The sequence below is a fragment of the Armigeres subalbatus genome, chromosome 2, assembly GCF_024139115.2.
Source record: "Armigeres subalbatus isolate Guangzhou_Male chromosome 2, GZ_Asu_2, whole genome shotgun sequence".
NCBI classification, from domain to species: domain Eukaryota; kingdom Metazoa; phylum Arthropoda; class Insecta; order Diptera; family Culicidae; genus Armigeres; species Armigeres subalbatus.
Window position 1 is genome coordinate 73,579,286 of NC_085140.1, and position 23,257 is coordinate 73,602,542.

The following is a 23,257-nucleotide window of genomic DNA, read 5'->3' on the forward strand; positions in this document are numbered from 1 at the left end:
ATGGAATAGATTTTTTTTCTATTCGATCCGAAGCACTCGCTGACATGTTTCACAAGTTTGAACTTTTTTTCCCGATTCTATCGTAGTTAATAGTTGAAAGGGTATGAATCAAGAGTTGCACCCTCCGTGTCCTACAAGGTTGGATAGGCATTTGCTTAACCTTGGAGAGCTTGTTTTTTGCATCCAAAAGAATTCTAATTATACAACAACAGCTGACGAGTTGGATCGGGCATTTTCGGTCACGTGCACCTTAAGAATTATTTCAAACACCAGCTCCTGCAAATTGATGAGGAAGCTGTTGAGTTCAGAAATTGCGTACTTGTCAAAATGCCAAAGTTCCATCCCTCCCCAGGCCATCTGCGAGTTGTGCTGCCGTAATCTGGAAAAGTGACGTAACAGCCATTTTACAACATGCATGTTTTCCATTTTTCTGTTAAAGAGCTCGATGAGTAGTACTCGTTAACACCATTTTTGGAAAATGGCGTATACGTCACTTTTTCAGATTACGGCAGTGTGGGGCTTGCCTAGGATGTGGTGGGGTTTGACAGTGAGCCCTGTTAAATTCCTATAAAAAGCTGCATGTATCCGCAAGTAGGCCCAACTAAAGCGACCGTGTGCCACTCAAAGCACACAAGCCCAAGTCCTGCTGTCAGGTGGGACACAAAACAGACCTGACACGACGACCCTCCGACGAGACAGGAGGTTTGCGCAGGCCCAATAAGCCGCCTGGAAAACCAATAACTACGAACAATATAAGAGATAATGCGACTCGCTAAGGGGCTCTCCTTAGCCGTGCGGTAAGACGCGCGACTACAAAGCAAGACCCATGCTGAGGGTGGCTGGGTTCGATTCCCGGTGCCGGTCTAGACAATTTTCGGATTGGAAATTGTCTCGACTTCCCTGGGTATAAAAGTATCATCGTGTTAGCCTCATGATATACGAATACAAAAATGGTAACTTGGCTTAGAAACCTCGCAGTTAATAACTGTGGAAGTGCTTAATGAACACTAAGCTGCGAGGCGGCTCTGTCCCAGTGTGGGGATGTAATGCCAATAAGAAGAAGAAGAAGAAGAAGAAGCGACTCGATATAATCGGCAAAGACCTAGGCGACGAATAAAGGATCACGATTGGAAGCTTGGAACATGGAACTGCAAGTCGCTAGGTTTCGCAGGTTTCGACAGGATGATCTACGATGAATTACATCCCCGCAACTTCGACGTCGTGGCGCTGCAGGAGATTTGCTGGACAGGACAGAAAGTGTGGAAAAGCGTGCATCGAGCGGCTACCTTCTACCAAAGCTGTGGCACCACCAATTGTAACGATCAGAATTTTGTAAATAGTAAATGTGTTTCTGTATATATGTGAATGAGCGAAAATGCCATTCAAAATGTTTAAATGTTTAACTGTCCCTTAGCATAGGCAACAAGCCATAAATTTTTGCCCAATCTTTCCTTGGGTGAGTTCAGTTGTCGCCGCGAAAGGTTGGAAAGGGCCGGCAGCAGGTCCAGCGTACCGAGTTATCCTTCGGAATTGTGCAATCACGAATGTGCACGAAGAAATTTCGGGAAATGGCGAATCTCAGGATTGTCCGGGATTCACTTTCCTTAATCTGAGGGAACATAGATTCTGCCATTTCGTCTGTGAACAGCCAGTGTATAGGAAGTGTGCGCGTTTGTTAGTTTATTCGTTTTGTCTAATAAGTATGTTAAATAGAGTGACGTTAAGTGCATAAGATTAATTAAATATTTGTTCGTCCTTAGATTAGTAGTAAAGTGTGCGTAGTCAGGATTTGTGTGCGATAGTTAAGATAAAGCCAACGATATAAGGTAATGTGCTCGATATGTGCTGTACTGTGCTTGTGCTTAAGTGTTCTGTCTAGCCGTTTGGCTATCTAATTCGCAGCAACCTCACTCGCACCCAAGCGTGCGAATTCCTTTCCCTCCACGGACGAAAGCCTTCCCAGCAACCGTCAACCCGCTGGAAGCCGGACGATCCGTCAACAAATCGTCCGGGCGAGGCCTGGGGGACCTCATCGTGGACAGGGTCCAGAAATCGGTCCGTTTCATCGTACCGCCAACCGCCATCACAAGCTGCCACCGCGTGTCGCCATCGCTGCATCGTCGCTGTTAGAGCGAGCAAGCCAACCGCCATCGACCAAGCAGGCGCTTGGCGTCATCGTCGCCGCTCGAGACGGGCACATTGACCTGCCCGTAGGTCAACGACTGGGTCGGTAAGCCATCCAGAATCCGGTGAGTCCATCCAGTGGATAAAGTCTTTTTTGTGGAGTGGGGCGTCCGCTGAGGGCGCCTCGGAGTTGTTGTTTTTTGTCCAGTCTGAAGGAATGTGCCCATAAAGCCATTCACAAAATTTGGTGACCGTGAAAGCGTGCGTGACGAATTGCCGCCGCTAAACTTTGTTGTCACCAGGAGCGCAGAATAGCCGACAGATGCGCTGCTAGGAAAGTGACGTCACATCAGAACATTTAAAGCACGTGAGCACAAGAGAGTTAGACAGGGAGAGAACAAGCACACATAGTAGGGACAGAGAAGAGAGGACGAACACAAAACCAAACATAAATGAAACAGAAAAGTAAACCCAAATACATGTAAACCTAAAAGTTACTTCGACTCTTATTATAATAAATGTTAGTTCTGTCCAATTCCCTGCTGTTTAATTGATTTATATGTGTTTTACGTCACATCGCGTTTGTTGTTATCGAGTCCCGTCCTCCACCATATGGGAGTGTGACGTAAGGGGCAGTCAGTCCGCTTTCTATATGTTGTTTGTTGCGCGACGATCGGTGGATCTCCGATGATGAGATGTTGCGAGCAGCATAACCTGTTGCATCGCATTTGAGTATGGGTGGATCCCTTACCGAAATCTCTGAGTGCCTTCTGGTTGTATGAGGAAGTTGCGATAATTAGGGTAAACCCGTTCGATCGTTGGTTCGCTAGCTAGCTGAAACGATCCGTAAAATTCCTTTCGAGGAAATTAAATGGACTCGCCCTAAGGAGAGTCTCGTCCGGGCAATAAATCAGCACACGTGGTCTCCCCCGTGGAGTGGCGCTTAAGCCACGTGTTTAAAGGTGGATCGGCCCGGCTAGCTACACAATGAGCTGGGAACCGGCTTCATAGTGCTGGGTAAGATGCGCCATCGTGTGATTGGGTAGCAGCCAATCAACACAATGATGTGCAAACTGAGGATTAAATGCCGTTTCTTCAACTATAGCATCATCAACGTGCACTGCCCACTCGAAGGGAGACCCGACGACGAAAAATAAGCGTTCTACGCACAGCTAGAGCGATGGATGCCCACTGCGGGACGTCAAAATCGTCATCGGTGACATGAACGCACAGGTAGGAAGGAAGGAAATGTATAGACCGGTCATCGGACCGGATAGTCTGCACACCGTATCGAATGACAACGGCCAACGATGAATAAACTTCGCAGCCTCCCGCGGAATAGTAGTCCGAAGCACCTTCTTTCCCCTCAAAAATATCCACAAGGCCACATGAAGATAATCTAACCAAGAAACGGAAAACCAAATCGACCACGTTCTAATCGACGGTAAATTCTTCTCCGACATCACGAACGTCCGCACTTACCGCAGTGCGAATATTGAATCCGACCACTACCTTGTTGCAGTATGCCTGCACTCAAAACTTTCGACGGTATACAACACGCGTCGAAGTCGGACGCCGCGGCTTAACATTGGGCGGCTACAAGACGGTAGACTAGCCCAAGAATACGCGCAGCAGCTGGAAGTGGCACTCTCAACGGAAGAGCAGCTAGGCGCAGCGTCGTAGCACCGCAACCGCTGCACTTGGCACGGTGCCCCCGGATCAGAGAAACGACTAATATGACGGCGAATGTGAGCAGTTAGTGGAAGAGAAGAATGCAGCATGGGCGAGATTGCTGCAACACCGCACGAGGGCGAACGAGGCACGATATAAACGGGCGCGGAACAGACAAAACTCGATTTTCCGGAGAAAAAAGCACCAGCAGGAAGATCGAGACCGTGAAGAGACAGAGCAACTGTACCGCGCTAATAACACACGAAAGTTCTATGAGAAGTTAAACCGTTCACGTAAGGGCCACGTGCCACAGCCTGATATGTATAAGGACATAAACGGGAAACTTCTTACAAACGAGCGTGAGGTGATCCAAAGATGGCGTCAGCACTACGAAGAACACCTGAATGGCGATGTGGCAGACGAAGATGGCGATATGGTAATGGACCTGGGAGAACGCACGCAGGCCATAATTTTACCGGCACCGGATCTCCAGGAAAACCAGGAGGAGATTGGCCGGCTGAAGAACAACAAAGCCCCTGGGATTGACCGACTACCAGGAGAGCTGTTTGAACACGGTGGTAAGGCTAGAGCGCTGCACTGGGTCATTACCAAGATTTGGGAGCAGGAGTGCATCTACAAAAAGGGCGGTAAGCTGGATTGTAGCAACTACCACGCAATCAAATTGCTGAACGCCGCCTACAAGGTACTCTCCCAAATTTTATGCCGTGGACTAGCACCAATTGCAATGGGGTTCATGGGGTAGTATCAGGCGGGTTTTATGGGCGAACGCTCCACCACGGACCAAATGTTCGCCATTCGCCAAATACTGCAGAAATATCGCGAATACAACGTGCCCACACACCATCTATTCATCGACTTCAAAGCCGCATATGATACAATCGATCGGGATCAGCTATGGAAGCTAATGCACGAACACGGATTTCCGAATAAACTGACACGGTTGATTAAAGCGACGATGGATCGGGTGATGTGCGTAGTTCGAGTTTCAGGGGCATTCTCGAGTCCTTTCGAAACCCGCAGAGGGTTACGGCAAGGTGATGGTCTTTTGTGTCTGCTATTCAACATCGCTACCATCTATGGTGGGGTGCAGACAGCTGACGGTACGTGGAGGAGACGAATGAACCACGAGTTGCATGAGCTGCTGGGAGAACCATCCATCGTTCACACCGCGAAAATCGGACGACTGCAGTGAGCCGGGAACGTAGCCAGAATGTCGGACAGTAACCATGTGTCCATTAAGGTAACAAAAAGGTTTTCTGTTACACGGTAAGCACTTTTAAGACTTGTTTTAATTTATCTTAAATTTATTTATGGGTTTCGTATAGGTTCAATAGAACATATGTTCAACATAGGGGAAGAAGAGGAGACTTATGTAGTGAACTGTTTATTAGATTGACAGCTGTTATAATTTAACATGACGGTTTGTATTTTTGAACCTTCCTAGAAATATTTTTGTTGGCCACGCATAATATGAAAAGAAAAAATCAGAACATTGACCATAAGCTATCATGCTATCATACAAAATGAATTATTCTGATAAAAATGCCAACATTTCATAACAATTTAAGGATATTTAGATTTGAAGTTGTACAATGGGGACAATGGCAATTCAATTATTTACATACTGTCATGTGACAGTAGTGCACTTAGTTAATTTAAATTATTTGTTTTTTTAGAGAGTGTGCGGAAATCGCGTAAATATTTTTTTGCTAGAAACATCGGAAATTAGAAAAGGGGTTCGAATACTGATGCAGTGTTCAATATAAAATAATTGCCAATTGAAGGTTAGATTAGGTTTCGAAAAAATGCAAAAATGAAATTAGTATTTACAATTGTAATTATCAAAACAGGTTTTTCATTTAAAAACATTTGCTTCCATTTTATCCACAAGAAACATTACAAAGAACGTGTCAATTATTAACTTATCGAATCCTTCGTTTAATCACTTTTTTTCTGCTAATGATGAAATAATTATTAAAATAGTTACTCATTGTTTTTAAAATTAATTGTGTCTGTGTGTATGTGTGCACGCAAAAAAAACACTCAACTTGTTCTGAATTCCACTATCGAAACAAAAAATAATTAGTGCGCGATCAAACGGGTTTTATAGAGCAGAACAATCTCGAGATCCGCGTTACTTTGTTCTGCGTTTTGCGGTCGAAAAGAAAATTAATTAGTGCGCAATCAAACGTGTTTTAGATAGCAGAATGATCTCCAGATCCGCGTTATTTTGTTCTGCATTATGTGTCCAAAAAGAAAAGTAATTAGTGCGCGATCGAACGTTTTATGGTGACCAAACGATCTCGGGATCTGTGTTATTTTATTCTGCGTTGTGCGGTCGAAAAGAAAATTAATTAGTGCGTGATCGAACATGTTTTAGACAGCAGAACGATCTTGAAATCCACGTTATTTTGTTCTGCATTATGCGTTCAAAAAGTAAATTAATCAGTGCGCGATCAAACGTGTTTTGGAGAGCAGAACGATATCGTGATCAGCATTATTTTGTTTCTGGAGAAAAGATAAAACATGATGAAAGTAAACGTCACATAAAATAACAAGTAGCAGATAAAATGCTTTTTTAACAAACCCATGGAAAACCCGGAACATCTCCGGTGGCCAAGAGGCAATCTGAGCTTTTGTATGAGGACAGAAAACTAGAATAGTGTCCGCGTCCGATGGTCCCGGTTTTATCAAAATCGGACTGTTCTATGCAAAGTTTTGCTAATTAGAATTTCCAAAAAAATTTGCCTACCTCAACATTTTTGCCTAACCCCTGTGTTTAGAATATAATGTTGGATACATGGCTTTGTGAGCAAACACATAAGATGAACCTTCTAATAAGTTTGATTGTTGGTCCTATGTAGTGTGACCATATGGTATCCTGAAGGAGGACATGTCCTCCATTTTCATTTAAAAAACAGTTTAAGTTTTTAATTTAATAAACAGTAGTACAACTTTGTTTTGATGATGTCGACTGTTATCGATGTAGTTTTCGGTAATTTATTTGGCATTTCAGTCTGGTTTTTGAATGAAAATCAACTACATTGTTTCTTCTTCCAACGTATCAATCATTATTGGATTTTTTTCAAGGATTCGAAAATATTATCGACAATATAATTAAAAAAACGACAATATTTTCCAATTCTTGAAACTTATCCAATAAGGATCGAAATGTAGAAGAAAAAACATATTGGCTAGATGTACCAGTCGTGGCTATAGCCCCAGTTATCGCACTAGTGCATTATACACCAAGTGGCACATCACATCACCACAAAACGTTTTCTGATCAGTGAAGCATTTTCATATGACACTATGACTATATCACCTTTAATCTTCTCCAAATCAAACAAATCATAATTGTAAAAAAGATTTTTCTCAATTTTTGTTGTTCTTTGCACCAGTTGTCGCAGTAGCGGTCCCAATTTGGCCAATCCCATAAGAAAACAATGGAATTTGCCAAATATGAACCGAAATTAAGAATAGTGCCACAACTGGTACATGCGTTCCTAATATAGATTAAGCAATTTTGGGTAGTATCACGAATTTTAATACGGTTTTCACATTTGTTCTAAGAAGCAGGAAGGAAAACCTTCCGCATGACATATCAACACCACCCATATGCATTTTATCTATATTTAAAAAAAAACTGTTCTTAACTATGATGGGTACTCCCACACTAGTTGTTTTCCATTCTAAAACCAGACTGCAACGCCAAATAAATCACCGAAACGTACAATAGTACAACAGAAATCAATCCACACACAATCGGTGCACAAGTTTACGTTTTTTTGCTTTCTAGTCTTAAGTACTTTTCTTCAAGTTTGCCAATACAATATCTAATCAAGTTTGCGAAAAGACCAAATAAGTGGTGCGTTTGGCGAAAATCGTGAACTTTTTTTTTACCGCTTCAGGGTATTATTTTTTTGCATTGGTATCTTCGGGAATAAATTTTACAAAAATATGGCGCATCGAATGACGAAAAGTTGTAGTTCCAATTTTTGCCACAAGTGCCGCTGCAAAATGTAACTTCTTTAATAAACGATTTTTAAATATGGTGTTTTTGGCAAAGTTGTAGTGTAATTTAATATGAATTTTATTGCTGAAGACACCGAGTGTCCATCTATCATCGTTTTTAAAATACGGTCGTTTTTATGGACAGTCCCTAAAATAACAATATTTCTCGGGTACTTATTCAAAAGGACGTATGTGATTTTGTAAACAAAGATTCGAACGTCGATTTGTCCAATCTGATAGCCCTACCACGTAAACCATCACCATAGACAGATAGGGGGAGCCTTCGGCTACCTGTTGGTGGTTTTAATTTGCGTGGGAGTGTCATCAGATTGGACAAATCAACGTTTGAATCTTTGTTTACAAAAACACATACGTCCTTTTGAATAAGTACCCGAGATTTAAAGATATTTTCGAAACTAACAGTTTCAGGTCAATACAATGTTCTACAAAAATATGTATACAATCAAAATAGACCACTTCCTGGAAGATACCAGGGATGTTTTTAGCAAACATGACTTGTTATCGGCGATTTGAGGTCGAAAATAGTGATATTTGAAGACTTTATATGCAACAGAGGGGCAAATTGGGGCAAGGAAATCCCCACAGATTTTAAAATATCAGGCGTGTCGTTTCATATGCGTATAATTATGTCTGTCTCCGCGTGTATCCAAAGAAGTATTTCTAATTTTCATAAATCGACATTTTCAACTGATATTTATATAAAAATTGAGATTTCACCACACTGCATATCACGCTGTTGAATGTCAGTGTCAAAAGAAGTGCAGCGTGAAGCTATTTTTCTGTTCTCTTCATCCAAGCATTTCATACAATGCAAATCTGACGTCATACGCTACTAGAGATGTCGAAAATCCCGAATAATCGATTATAACTAATCGATTACTCTTTATTCTTGTCGATTATTGAATATTGAATATCGAATTAATCGATTGTCACAACGATTAATCGATTAATCGAAGTAATCGATGTGCATGTGATGTGCGATGTGATGTGAAGATGACTGTGCAGTGCACTGGTTCTGATGATGCATTTCAACTTGTTGTACACAACTGTGCGGTTCCCAACACTAAATGAGTGAGAACAAAGCGAGCAGCATCGCTTCTCTGGGGGGGAGGGGGCTGCCTATCCGATCCTGTTTTTTCGCACTTGTATACAAGATTGACATATTTGTTATCATGGCTTGTTATGATTCATAATAGTTTTTGCCTTCCTTCTATCGTTGTTCGTTATCTGTTGAGAGCGATTTCTGCAAACCCTGATATTAACGCATTTGCCCAAAAGTACACGCGGCCCTCCCCAGAGGAAACGACGCACCGCACTTTTTGCTGCACGTATACTCGATTCATATGGGGAAATACCATTGCGGCGTTTCCTAATCTTTCATCTTCTCGCGGTTTTCTGCATAACATTCTGCATTAAATTCTTCAAGATCTGAATGAGTATCATAGTTCTTCATCGTAAGTTGTGCCGTCCAACTGCAATTCACTGTTTTTGGATGTTTCTGCATACATTTTTGCTTATACACTTCCAACGAGTTTAGCACCGCCCAAACGTTGGCCGATTTGGCTGAAATTTTGTCCAGAGCATCAGGGGATCAAATAAAACCAAATAAGAGGGCGGCCCATCAAAAAATTGAAAAAAGTTTTTCCCATACTAATTTGAGCCACCCTAATGATGAAACATAAATGCATTTCTAAATATTGATTGATTTTATTACTAAATACGCGCCAGGATCAAATAATTGATTTTTGATCCAGGAAGTATGAATGCACTTCAGATATGCATTTGATATGTGGGCTTAATCACGCGGGGCTTATTGTATACGACTATAGCTTCGGAATGCTTGCGTTCTTGAAATGGACTATAGGAGTCACAATAGAGCTATCACCTTCTAGCTCCCGAATCTAAAATTCTTGCAATTATATTAAATTAAAATGGTTGCACGAATATTTTATCCATATTGCAACTGCCAGACAGTGGGAGTTAGATTGTAATAACACACACACCATCCATTCTGGCGCATTGTAAGTGCAATCAATAGTGAAAGTCATCTGTGGTCTACAAATGTCGCAGAAACAATCCTTCGGAAGATCTGGAACATGTAAAAGTGGACAATTCCAAAACTTCAGCACTGCGATTTTTTTCATAACCTTTCATTTTGGCAAATTAATAGGGAAAGTCTTCTGTGACCTCCAAGTGCTTAAGAGGCGGTCCTCCGGGAGATCCGGTTCATTCGTGAAAGTGGTCTATTCCAAAAGTTTATCTCAGAGCATCGCGATTTTTTTCGTAACCACCTATCCCGGCGAATTGTGTTTGCAATCAGTAAAAAAAAGTCTTCGGTACTGTACGGTGATGGTACTCCTTTCGAACTTGAATTGTTTTTTTGACGTAGAACTTACGTCTTTCTTTACTACATATACTGGGTATCATTTAGATTTTTTTCGGTGAAATAAAAACTCACTTTTGATTGTTTTTACGTTTCAACCTACTTTGTTTTTTTTTCGGAATATTTTCAACAGGTTTCGGTAGGTTGAAACGTAAAAGAAATCAAAAGTGAGTTTTTATTTCACCGAGAAAAACCAATTCAAGTTCGAAAGATTAAGTAAACGGTGATCGAAACCTGTTGAAGGTAATGGTACTCCGGAAGATCCGGAACACCCGTGAAAGTGTCCAATTCCAAAAAGAATTCACGGACGAACTTCCGGATTCATGCTTCCTCGAGAATTTCTGGAGAAATTCCCGGAGGCACTTCCGGAAGAAGTTCGGTGGAGATCCCGGAGCAGCTCCCCGAGGAATTACTTGATGAACTTACTTGATGAACTTCTGGAGGGATTTGCGGAGGAACTCTCAGAATTCTCAGAAGAACTTCTAAAGGAATGCCTTTAGGAACCTTCCGAGGGATTACTTGATGAACTTCCGGGGGGATTACCGGAGGAACTTGTGGACGAACTTCCAGAGGAGCTTCTGTAGAAGCTTCGGAGGAATTCAAGGAGGAACGCCGCCACGTCGCCGTCGCTGGCTAATGATGATCTGTTACGCTAACTGTTGGATTTGGCCTCTTTTACGGATTTTCCGGAATTTACGAAGAAATTTTTATTATTGACTAGCAGACGGGTTTCCTGAGGACCGTATTGTGGTCATTTCGGGTCACAATAGACTTTCACTATTGATTGCATAATCAATTCGCTGATATAAACAGTTTCGAAAATTTGCTTTGAGATGAACTTTTGGAATTGGCCACTTTTACGGATGTTTCGGATTTTCCGGAGGACCGTTTGGGGTCATCTCAGAAGACTTGAACAATTTATTGCGTACACAATTTGCCCGTATGGATGGTTACGAATAAAATAGCAATGCTCTGGAATGATTTTGTGGTATCGACCCCTTTTGGGAGCATTTGCAGGTCGCAGAAGACTTGCACAATTAATTGCACAGGCAATTCGGTTATGAATAAATTGCGAAGCTCTGAGATGTATTTTTGAAATTGGCCACTTTTACGTATGGTCCGGATTTTTCGGATGACAGTTTTGGGAGCTTTTTGGGATCACGGAAGACTTTCACTACTGATTGCATCCATTATTCGTCAGGATGGATGATTACGATATAATGCGAATCTCTGGGATGAGCTTTTAAAATTGAACATTTTTATGGATGTTCCGAATCTTCCGAAGCACCGTTTTGGGAGCATTTGGTCTCAGAGCACTTTCTTTATTGATTACATACAGAATTCGCCGGTATGAATGGTTTCGAAAAAAATCCCAAAATCAACTCACTCATTTAATGCCAAATTGAGAAACTCAAGCAGTACCTTTTTAGTACAGGTTCTCCGGGAACTAGAGAAGTCAATTTGGAAGAATCACCTCATGAGCTTGTTCTAGGAACCTACAGCTTTCGTTTGGTGCCTAAAGATCGAAAATTGGTTGAAATTTGAGTTTTTGTTGATATCTTGGGTCCAAATGGATCCCAATGCACAATGTGTAACTTTTTTCTAATGCATTCGGAAGGTTAAACAGTGGAAGTGACGATAAATCGGCGAACTAAGTAAACATTAACGACGATGGACAAGCTGTGGAGTCGGCTACACTAGATGAGGTTTGAAAAGCCATTAATAATTGAAGAGCTGAAAAACAATAGTGCCGCGGGGAAAGACCAGCTTCTGGCTGAAGACGAAGAATTGTCTGCTAGCTGGTTGAACGGCCTCATTTGCCCTCTCTTTAAGAAAGAGCACAGCCTGGAGTGCGCCGATTACCGAGGTATAACCCTCCTCAATTCGGTGTACAAATAATGTCCCGTATTATGTTCAACAGTTTGAGACCGCTTGAAGAGTCCTTCGTCCGACCAACGACGGATCAAATGTATACTCTGAGACAAGTCCAGGAAACAAAAGACAAGACAAGTAAAAAGAAGATAGCGATTGAACTCACTATCAATACCCAGTGTTGTGCTCAGAGCCTAAAATATTCATCTTCATGAAGCAACTTCAGTCCGAATATTGACAAACATCGCATGAATATTCAAAACATGGAATGACATAATCTAAGATGCCAGATTTGAAGACATGTCTTCAATTTGAAGACATTTGAATCTCTGTGAAGACATTTTGAAGACTTTTCAAAATATTTGAAGACTTATATACTTATTTGAACACTACTAAAAATCCACACATATTTATTGGCAAAAATCCATAGATTTAACTTATGATGTATATCAGCGCACACATAACCATTCTCCACGCGAACTACTTATAAAATATATATCCAAATAAACTTTATGTGTGGTCTCGAATTAGCAATTATTTAATTTATGTGTGGTTCTATATCGATTATATTAGAATGGAGCTATTGCAAAAATCTATAACGGCGACACATATATCTTATATAGATATTTTTGGCAGTGAAGATACTTGAAGACAATCAATAAGCCAGCGAATAGAAAATACAATTTTATTACTTACTTCACTGATTTTTACTTCACTTAATTTTTACTACAGCATTTCCCACATAACAGCTATGTGAATTCGCATAGCATGTATGTGGAAACACACATAATCCTTATTAACTAATAACCTTCGTGTGGATTCTCCTAGAGCGGCTAGTTATTATTGTGTCGCCAGCACTAAATTGTATTTCGACTTCCGATGTTTTACTTCCGAACTTACTTCCGACATCATGAACGTCAGAACAAAATTTGAATTTGCTACCAAAACATTGTCGGAAGAGCGTTCGGAAGTGTGTAAATCGACTTCGAACCTCAATTTGGTGCCAGCGACGTTGTCAACGACAAAACAAGCTCGATTTTGTGACAGATAACACCGTGCAGTGCTGCATATTTATTTTATTTTTCCGTGTGAATCTCGTCGGAAGTGGGCCTTGCTGCCAGTTCATCAGCGTCATATAAACAGTTTTGGTCTAAATGCACAATATCGCACACATAAAATGTATTTGTAAATTTATTTAGATTTTTGCCAATTAAAATGTGTGGATTTTTATTAGTGTATAAATTCTACGACCTCTATATGTAAACTTAACAAATATTACATAGTCTTTGTCTCGGGCTTAGAATCTCAAACATAAAAATACATTCATATTAGCCGGTTGATAACTGTAACGCATTTTAGACCTCATACGAACTTTGAGCTGCGTGCTGGTTAAAAAAAATCCCGATGACAGCATTCGATTGAATTTGGCGGCTGCGTCGTTTTTGACGTGTGTGTGAAAAGGTATTTCGATAATTACATCGGAACCGATCTAATATGCGGCAAACATAGACAGAATTCTTCTATGACTAGATTTAATCTATTTAACCGTTGAGCTAGAACCAGATTTTTTTCTAAATTCATCTGATCTTTTCGGCATTTCCATTCTTTCATTCCACATTCCTCTAAATATCCGTCGGGAAACTCTTTGAATTTCCCGTGGATTTTTAAAAGAATTTTCAGTGGAAATTTATTAAAATTTTTCCTGTAAAATTAGAAGAATTTCCCATGAGGAATTTCTTGTCTAAATTTAAGGGAATTGAAAATTCCGTTCAAATTGTCGAGGATATTTATAAATATTTCCGTAAAGAAGAAATAAAGGAAATCCTTCAAATATTGCTTTTGGATTGAAACTTTTCGTTTCGTCACTGAAATCATTGACACTTGTTTTGAGCGACTGCTTCCGCGATAGAGCATATGCATATTTCATTCACTCATACATCCATATTGCTGTCAAAATGTGCATTTGACAACTAAATTTTCAATAAAAGCTCTATTTCTTGACACCGGTGCACTCACACAACTAATCGACATCAGTTGTCAAAAAATCAGGAGTACCAACTTGACCACTATCTCCTTGTCGCCGAGTCTGGCGCTGAGTGCTCGGCGCGGAAACCCAAAGGTGGGAATAAAATTTTGGGGCTTATGCGCAATATTTGAACTTCCACAAAAAATCCCTTTCAATTTCCACAAGAAATTTGTCTTCCATAGAAAATTCTAATGAATGTCGACAAGAAATTGAAATTGTTTTGGTATTAAAAAGATATTTCTCAAAACTTCCATGGTAAATTACTACAGGAAAATGTTCTTAAAACAAATCCCGAGGAAACTTGTTGCACACTTTCGTGAAATTCTTCTTTGAATTCCTTTGGTAATTCTTCTAGAAATATCTTTGGACATTCTTTCAGTATTTCCTCTGAGAAAAATCGTTCTGCTATTCTTTCTGAAATTCCTACTAAATTTCCTCCACGAATTTGTCCGGAAGTTTCAGGGATTTCTCCAAAAAAATCTTTAGGAATTCCTCTGGAATTTCCTCTAAGAACTCCTCCGTAAGATCGTCCAAGAATTCCAGCGAAAGTATATCCAAGTTTTCCGCCGGAAGATCCTCCAGAATTCCTCCGGTAGTTCCTTAACGAATTCCTCCAGCAGTTCTTTTAGGAATCCCTCCGGAAGTTCTTCCAGAAATTCTTACGAAAGTTCCCCCAGGAACTCTCGCGGAAGCTCCTTTAGGGATCGCTCCGGAAGTTTCTCCAGGAATTCCTCTGGAAGATTCTCCAACAATGTTGCTGAAAGATTCTGCAAGAATATCTCCGGAAGTATACTATGGAATTTCTCTGGTAAACAGGATTTCATTCGGAAATGTCTGCAGCAATATCTTAAGAAGATCCTCTAAGAATTCATTCAGAGCTACTTCCAAGAATTCCTCCGGAAGTTTGTTTAAAACTTTCTAAACAAGAAGGATTCCTGTAGGAACTTCAGGGTAAATTCCAGAGGGGTTTTCTGGTGAAATTTCTGAAGGATTTTCTTGATGAATTTCTGAAGGACATTCCTTAGGAATTTTTGAAGGAATATCCTTCAGAAATTCATCAAGAGAATCCTTCAGGAATTTCTCCCGAAAATCCCTCCGGAATTTATCCTGAAGTTTCCACAGGAATTTCTTCTTAGGTTTCTCCAAGAATTCCTGATAATCCTCCAGCAATTCCTACGGAAGTTCCTTCAATAAATCCTTTGAATGTTCCAACAGGAATTCTTCGAGAAATTTCTTCAGGTGTTTTAGAAGTAATTAGAAGCTCCATCAAGAAGAAATTAGTATAAGTAATAAGAAGGTTCATGAAGGGTTTATTCCGAAGTTGCTCCAGAAATTTCCTACAAAAAATCTCATGATAAATTTTGAATCCCTACAGGGTATTCTTTAAAAATAAATTTGGAAGAATTCCACGTGGAAATTCAGTTAAAAAATCCAGTGGAATTTTAACCAGACTCAATAAAAAATCCAGGGACTCACCACCTCGTGAAAATTTTAAATTAAATATAAATATTTAAATTATATTTAAAAAATATTATCAAAAATTCTAAAAATTAAAAAAATAAACATTATTTTACATCAATAAAATAAGGACTTGATTGAATTTACAAACCTATTGGATTTTGAAATTTCTCGCTGATATTCATAATTTTAATATTGAAGACATTTTTAAACGACTGTGAAGACATTTGAAAATATCATCTGGCATCCCTGGACATAATCAGACGACTACTCCACCAACTCATTCATTCGACTGTCACTGAGTGTGCTTACTATGTGCAGAAAAAAAACATTATTAGCATTGTTTATGTTGATGTTTACCGTTGAAAGTACCTCGCAATTGAAAATCGGATTCAGTCCTGTGTGATAAATCACTTTACTCATTTGAAACGTGTTTAGATTTCAGATAATTTATCAATTTGTAAAATGTGCATAAATATTCAATGACTAATATTCAACCACAGATAAATTCAACTGAATATTGACTATCCAGAGCCGACTATGCATGTGTCTGGAAGTGAACTGACAATTGAAGAAAGGTGGACTTCACCAAAAATTTTCGATTATTTTACACTCTGGTTGTGCTCCATTATCAGACGAAAATGATTGCAATTTTTATGTGAAAACTTTTCACGTGAAAACAGTAGGCGAGTTGTCGCCGGCGACAATTTCTCAAATTATGTACTTAAACGATGATCTAACTACTAATATCAGCTAATTGTCAACAGTACCGTTCTATCTTCTATTTGGCGTTATGGTTTCATGGTAGTGAGGAAAAAGAGTTTAAAATGTAACGGTAAATGCTTCAAATCAAGATACGATTTTCAAACGATTCTTAATCGCTGGCGAGTTTTTATCACTTGATAATTTAAAAGTAAGATCGCGGGTGAGTTTGATCATCCTCGATTTTTTGAAAATTTGATTTTTCCCATCCCTGTTAATACCAGCAAAATTAAATACATTGTCGCTGGCATATCAACGTGTGTTCATAAGTGGTGGTAGTAAAGTGGTGCTGGATGTAAAAACTTTGAAGTTGTAGAAGCATTTGTGTTCTTTCAAATTCTAGTGAGGTGTGATAATGATGTTTCCCGTGAGGTGGAAATGCGTATTTCAGCTGCGACAAAAGCTTATTATGGACTTCGTAACCAGTTTTAGTCTCGTAGTCTGCGAACGAAAACGAAATTTGCGCTGCATACTACTCTGATTCTTCCGGTGGCTCATCATTAAAATAAGTTTGGATTAAGCGAAATAAATACAACTGAAAAATTTCTTGATTTTCAACTCTCTACTATCATGTCAACAAACTTTATGCTACGAAAAATATTTACCTAAATGAAGATCTTTTCCATGCTCCGAATTCTTGATAAAGAGAAGGTTTCAGTAAACTTCAATCGATTAGAGAGCATGAAATCACGGAATAGTTCGGAAAGCAAATTCCGTAGATTTCTATTGAACACTGCTGGCAAATTCCCGACTTATACTCCAATTATGCAATTCATGATGAGCGTTGTGCCATAAATAAAGATCTGAAACCAATAATAATTTTGATGATTTCATGAGTTGAACAATTTTATGATTTCATGGTTTTATGTTCATGATGGGAATGGAAATTGACGAGCTCGGTGGTATAGTGGCTGCCGCTTCTGCCTCATAAGCAGGAGGTCGTGGGTTCAATTCCAGGCTCGTCCCTTTCCTACTTTGTATTTCTATCTTAGTTCTTTCTGTGTTTCACGTTCTACCAAAACAATTCCTACTGTTATGACCTTCCACACAATCCCAAACCTCCCGTGGCACCTATGAGAGGTCGTAGAGTTCTCTGCATCTTTCTTAAGTAGGTGTCCAACTAACCATCCTTCCCCTTCCTCAGCCTTCGCAAGGACGTGGCCAGGGCAGATCTCGACTATTGGAGAGTACATTACTTCTATCTAAGAGATTGTGATTAGTCCCAAATCAATATCTGTGGCAACCACCCCCCTGGCGTCCTATACTATCACAAGGGGTTTGACAATAGCCACCATGTCCACGGACGGTAGCTCATTACCGTCCGTTGTTATTGTACGAAAGTAAACAACATGTGTTTTGTTTACTATTTGTTTTGGTTAAATCTGAAAATTGTTTTCAAAATAATTTGCTAGAATTGCATCTTTGACCATGGGAATTATGTTATTTGATGATAAAATATAATAAACTTACGAATTGGAGTGAATCGACAGGTGAAATCGAACACTACACGTAATCATATTTCGTAACTTGTTCTCCCGCTCCGAATCAAACAAAAGATATTATTATTGTTAATACTGTGGTGAGCATCACAGTTGAAATGGTCCGGGGATGCAAATCGAACAACATTCATTAGTGAAATTGAAATGAAATAAATGGTGTGCGGAATATGTCTTAGGATTATATTTAAATGCCCATAATAGCTGGTATTATTTTCAATCAAATTAAAAATGTGTAGCCACCAATATTGTGAACAAATATAGTTGCTTGTAAACGCACGATTCGGGAGAAGTACTTTTCAAAATGTATGCTGGACATATTCATGAAGATGTTCGCTACGCTGAGAAGCATCTCTTGCCACGGGGTTGGTGGCAACGGATGAAAGTGATGCTACTCTCATACAATAGTCTTGGCTTGTACCACCTACGAATTTGTGCGAATTGCTCAATGCTAATGCTAATGCTAATGATGGAAATGGAAATTTAATTGAATATCGAATGTTAATTCGTATGTTGGTTGGGATTAGCTGCAATGTTACACGTCGTTGAATTTTCAAAACTATTTGCTGTGTACCTAAGTGTAACGATGATGTACTCAATCAGGTATCCATATAGCATTTCTGTGTCATGTAGACCACAACCTTGTATTAGTACCTTTATATATGGTTTAATTAAATATTTTTTCCTTGACAACTATCTATCCTTAGTATTCTTAACCATCACGATTTGCAAACCTTTTGAACAGTTTATATAAAATTATTTTAATTTTCTTCGTGATAAAATTGAACAGTCCACCGAGAACAGAAACTAAAGGAACGATTATTCCATTAACAAACCATAGCCAGAGAAACCGTCCTTTTCCCACAATATTACTCTCATAAAATATATATAATCACCCCAAGAGCGAAAAAAACGACGATGACAGACAACGAACGACTATCGCCACCGAAATTCGATTCGTGGAAATCGAGCAAATAAAACATGCTTAGCCATCATCCGCGATTCCGCCGAGGGGTTGAATGGCAGCAGCGAGCACAAAAAAATGTACCCAGTCAAAAAATATAATCACGAGGGTGACTTTCACCCACCATCATTTTTTTTTCGATTTCCTTTCCGTCATTGTGCGCTGGAGTTTTCCTCCGTGAGCTTCCATTTTACAAAAAAAAAAGAATATACGGTACGAAAAGTTCATATCGCGAAACAGATTGCCATCGGGGTGATGTCGATTCAGCCATCTTTTTTTTTTGGTGGACGGTTTCGTTTCTACATAGTTGCAGGCCTGACCGGTGGGAAGGGTGAAGTAGTGTAAGATGTTCGGAAAAACTGGAAAAATCGAATTTGGCGCTCAGATGAGTCAGCGATTCATCTGATTGATAATCACGTTTATTTGTTAGATTGAGCGTCAGTTTTTGCGACTGAGTGGGATGTTTTTCTCACTAGTTAGGAAAAATTAATTCAGGCTTGAAGTTAATCTGTTTGTTGCGCACAAGAGGACGAATGAAATGCCAGTGATCTTGTTTCTTAATATTGTGATTTTTCATGAATAAGTACTGAATTGGCACAGGATAGAAAATTGAATAGCTTTCTTAAATGATACGCTCCAGGGTCAAAGTAAAAGCCATAAATAATGCAATAAAAAGGTATAACCCAACATGCCGTGTATTTCAAATATCTTTTCTATTTTTCTGTAGCTATATTAACATTCTACCGACAACCAACTGTCAGTCATTTGTATAAATCTTTCCAAGCTATACATCCTTAGATTCGCACTTTCCCTGCATCAAGCATTTTCCTTTCATTATCTCAAGAGCGTCCGTCGTATCATCACCTGAAAGTAAATATTTTCCTCTCATTAAACAAATTTCAACAGATCGCCAAGCCTTACCCCAATAAAGTGACTGTGACGATAATGATGATGCATTACGGTGTGGTTTTGATAGCCACGATGAACGTGGACTGTTTTGGACGTGAATCTTCTTTTGTTCTGGAATTCGTCAGGGGTTGACAAAAATTCTCATAATACAATTTTCATGTACCATCCCACTGGACACTTCACAATTTGAGTAGATTTGAAATACCTTAGCGTATTCTGTAGATAAATAAATAAGATTTCTTTTAGGTTTCTATACGCAGTAACAAACCCTTGGCAAATAATACTATTTCGTGTACTTTTGTTTTTAAAGCTATTAATACGCCGTTGCCGTTATAACCTTTGCACGCATTAATCGATTGTGAACAAACTTCAAATAGGCGATTGCAAAATGACTACAATAAAAACTCCCCCTAAAAAACAGAAATTTTCCAAGAAAAAAATTCGGAATTGTTCATAAATAAATCAAGTTAGATGCAGTATGTTATACGGATGTTTCCAAAAATAAGTGAATGTTTTCCAAGAAATAAAAACAAATAAGCACTTCCTACGGTATAATTTGCAGTTATAAAAGAAGAAATTTCTATAAAGACAGCAAAAATTTACATTGAAAAAATACAAAATTTCCATAAATAAATCAATGTTTGCAATAAACAATTACAAAACATTCCACAGACATTTTTTTCTGCAAAAAATTCCAATCTTTTCACAAAACACCAATTAAAAAAAATTGCATAAAAAAATAGAAAAAAGTAAAATGAAAACTGAGCATTTTTTCCTTAGATGACCTCTTGTTTTGAATCTTTTATTGTTCATGGAAATTTGATCAATTTTGCTTTTTTTTTCTTTTTTATATGGAAATTTTCTTATTTTGTAATTCTTTATTGCTAATATCGATCGATTTATGTAATTTTTGCATTATTTATAGGAACTTTATATTTATGTATTGCTTCTTATATTATTTGTTTATAGGCAGTTTCCTATTTTTTATGGAAAATTTCTTTGTTTTTCGTGGAGATTTTGTTTAGCTGCCATTAGAAACCATCACACTAAGATGTGCTAAGATTTTTCAATAAACATATGATTGAAATTGAATCGTAGTCCTCCACTAGATCTTAAAGAAATAAAAATGTGACCAAAACAAAAAGGATTCAGAATATTTCGGCTATGTTTTTCGTTCTTTGGATCCTCGGATGATGCCAGATTTCTACGCAAAATCTTACAAAACAAAACGCTAGGGAGTTTACTCTAGATTTCATTCCATGTTTTACAGCAATTATTTTTCCTGCCGGTGGTCTGTCGCTGACAGGATAATTATTTTGCCCTTGCATCTGTTTTTTCTTAGGAAACAAACTGTGCCCTGTTTACATCTACCGGTGAAAAGCTGCCGTTGCGGAGCGCAGACCCACCCTCTGACCCGAATGTATGCAAATTCGTTAATCGGAGGTTTTCCCCACCACTAATCCGACTTTAATTGTTCACGTGCTTCGGCAATTAATCACCGCTGGGCGCGCGGGAGCGTGCCTTCTGGGCACGGGAAGGCTATGTTTGGGTATGTGGGAGGTTAAATGAAAAAGGAAGCTTCCTTTCCCATGCTGTGAACGCATAGAGAAACAAAAAATGAGCTGACTTTCAGTGAAATCTGATAGCATCAGAAGCAAATCGATAGAAAGGAAACTTCAAACATGGGAGCGTGAACATAAACATAAATTATGGTTTTAATATCCATCAGCCTTGTTCGGAGGTATTCGGAAGTGGGACGTGCTGCTGCTATCGACACGATCTCTGTAAATGCAAACACCATAGACCTTCCCTTGGAATGAAAACTCAAATGCACAATTTCTAAATAGGGCTTCTTTGCATATGATGAAATTATTTCCACTGTATGTGTCTCTTTTTTAAGTCTTTATTTATGTGAATTTTGAAAAAAAAAATCAGCTCTTCACTTAGCCACTATATGTGGAAATTGTTGATAAACTGTTTGAGAGTTATCTGTGCCGACCTGAAGCCAATAAAAATTAAATGAAGTTGAAAAATTACCTTTATTAGTGGGTTAGTTAAGTGGAGTAAGTTATTTTTCGTGCAGAAATGTGGACAGCAAATGTTGATTCCACGATAGGGTGGTGATAATAATAAAAGAAAGATAATGTCTTACGGCAGGTACTCTTGGTCAGAAGATGCTCTCCTTTGTCTATACTCCTACACACTTAATTTTTTTTACCGGGGTCGGATATCAGATTACCGAAATCTCAACAGCTGAGCTCTCGGTAGTCAGCTCGGTAAACTAAAGCTATGTCCATTTAGAATCCGGAATCATTTATTGTATTGCAGCGGCACGGAAAGTGACCGCTGCAAGATTTTTTTTATAGCGGTTTGTCTACCTAGGCGCCCACTTGCTGTGGTATAAATTTCACGAAGTTTCGTGCAGCGTGTCAAAAATTATTCCAGATGGAAGCCGAAAGGAGAGAAAAAAGTCTGCACACCCACGTTGATAATCCTGCTCATCGACGATGGAACCTACGTCAAAATGGATTTCGGACAACTTCCTAGCCAAAAATTCTACATGGTGACGGCACGAGGAGTAGTTCCTGCGAAGTTTAGGTTTGCTTTTTGGACAAACTTTCAAAAAAAACGGATGATTTTGGCAAGGGATATGCAACTATGGGGCAAAGACCTAAGTGTTTGTGACGAATAAGACGATGGACTCGAAGCTGTACAAGGAGGAATGTCTCGAAAACCGCGGTCGACCTTCCATAAAGCCCATAAAGGTCCCGTGAAGTTTTGGCCAGATTTGGCGAGTTGCCACTACAGCCGGGAAGTCATCCAGTGGTACCGCGATAATAACGAAGATTTTATCGATAAAAACATAAACCCACGCAACTGCCCACAGCTCCGGCTCATCGAGACATTTTGGGCAGTAATGAAGCGGAACCTTAAGAAAAGTGGAAAAAGTGGAAAAACAGCTCGAGACGCGACTCAGATGACCAAAATGTCGAACAAATGTGCCAAGGAAGTTGACTCCGGAGGTATGCAACTTTTGATGAGAGGAATAAAGAAGAAGGTGCGAATTTTCACTAGAAACAAGAAGAAATTATTTGTATCAATATTTTTTCCTTAAAGTACAGTGAATTACCCTTGTTTTGATGTATTAACCTTATTTGTACGTCAATCCGTTACCGAGATACAGATGATTTCATTATTCCGGATTCTAAATGGACATAGCTTTACATCGACAACCGAGCCCTCGGTATTGCTTCCTATCTGTTGAAGTGTCAAATTTTACCGATATGTTCTGTAAAATCCACCGAACACTCGGTAAAATAATACCGAGCATTCCGGTAATTTCCAGATGTCTCAGTACTTTTGTAACAGTTATTCGGTATTTTTTTACGGTACATTTGTAAAAAATATCCGAAATGCCTGTATTCTTTTTTTTTTCATTTCAGTCGTAATTATTAAAAACAAAACTGATGAATTAAATATATTTTTATTATTCATTTGGAATAACTCAATGCGCACATTATTTTGTTCGTTTGTGC

General features: G+C 39.1%; 1 long non-coding RNA gene across 1 annotated transcript; it reads left to right on the forward strand.

The window, feature by feature from the left end:
• Positions 1-1,512: 1,512 nt before the first annotated feature.
• LOC134214538 (uncharacterized) lies at positions 1,513-2,242 on the forward strand. The gene is made up of 3 exons (XR_009979822.1): positions 1,513-1,700; positions 1,761-1,826; positions 1,880-2,242. It is a non-coding gene; the product is annotated as an uncharacterized LOC134214538 (long non-coding RNA).
• The last annotated feature ends 21,015 nt before the right edge of the window (positions 2,243-23,257 follow it).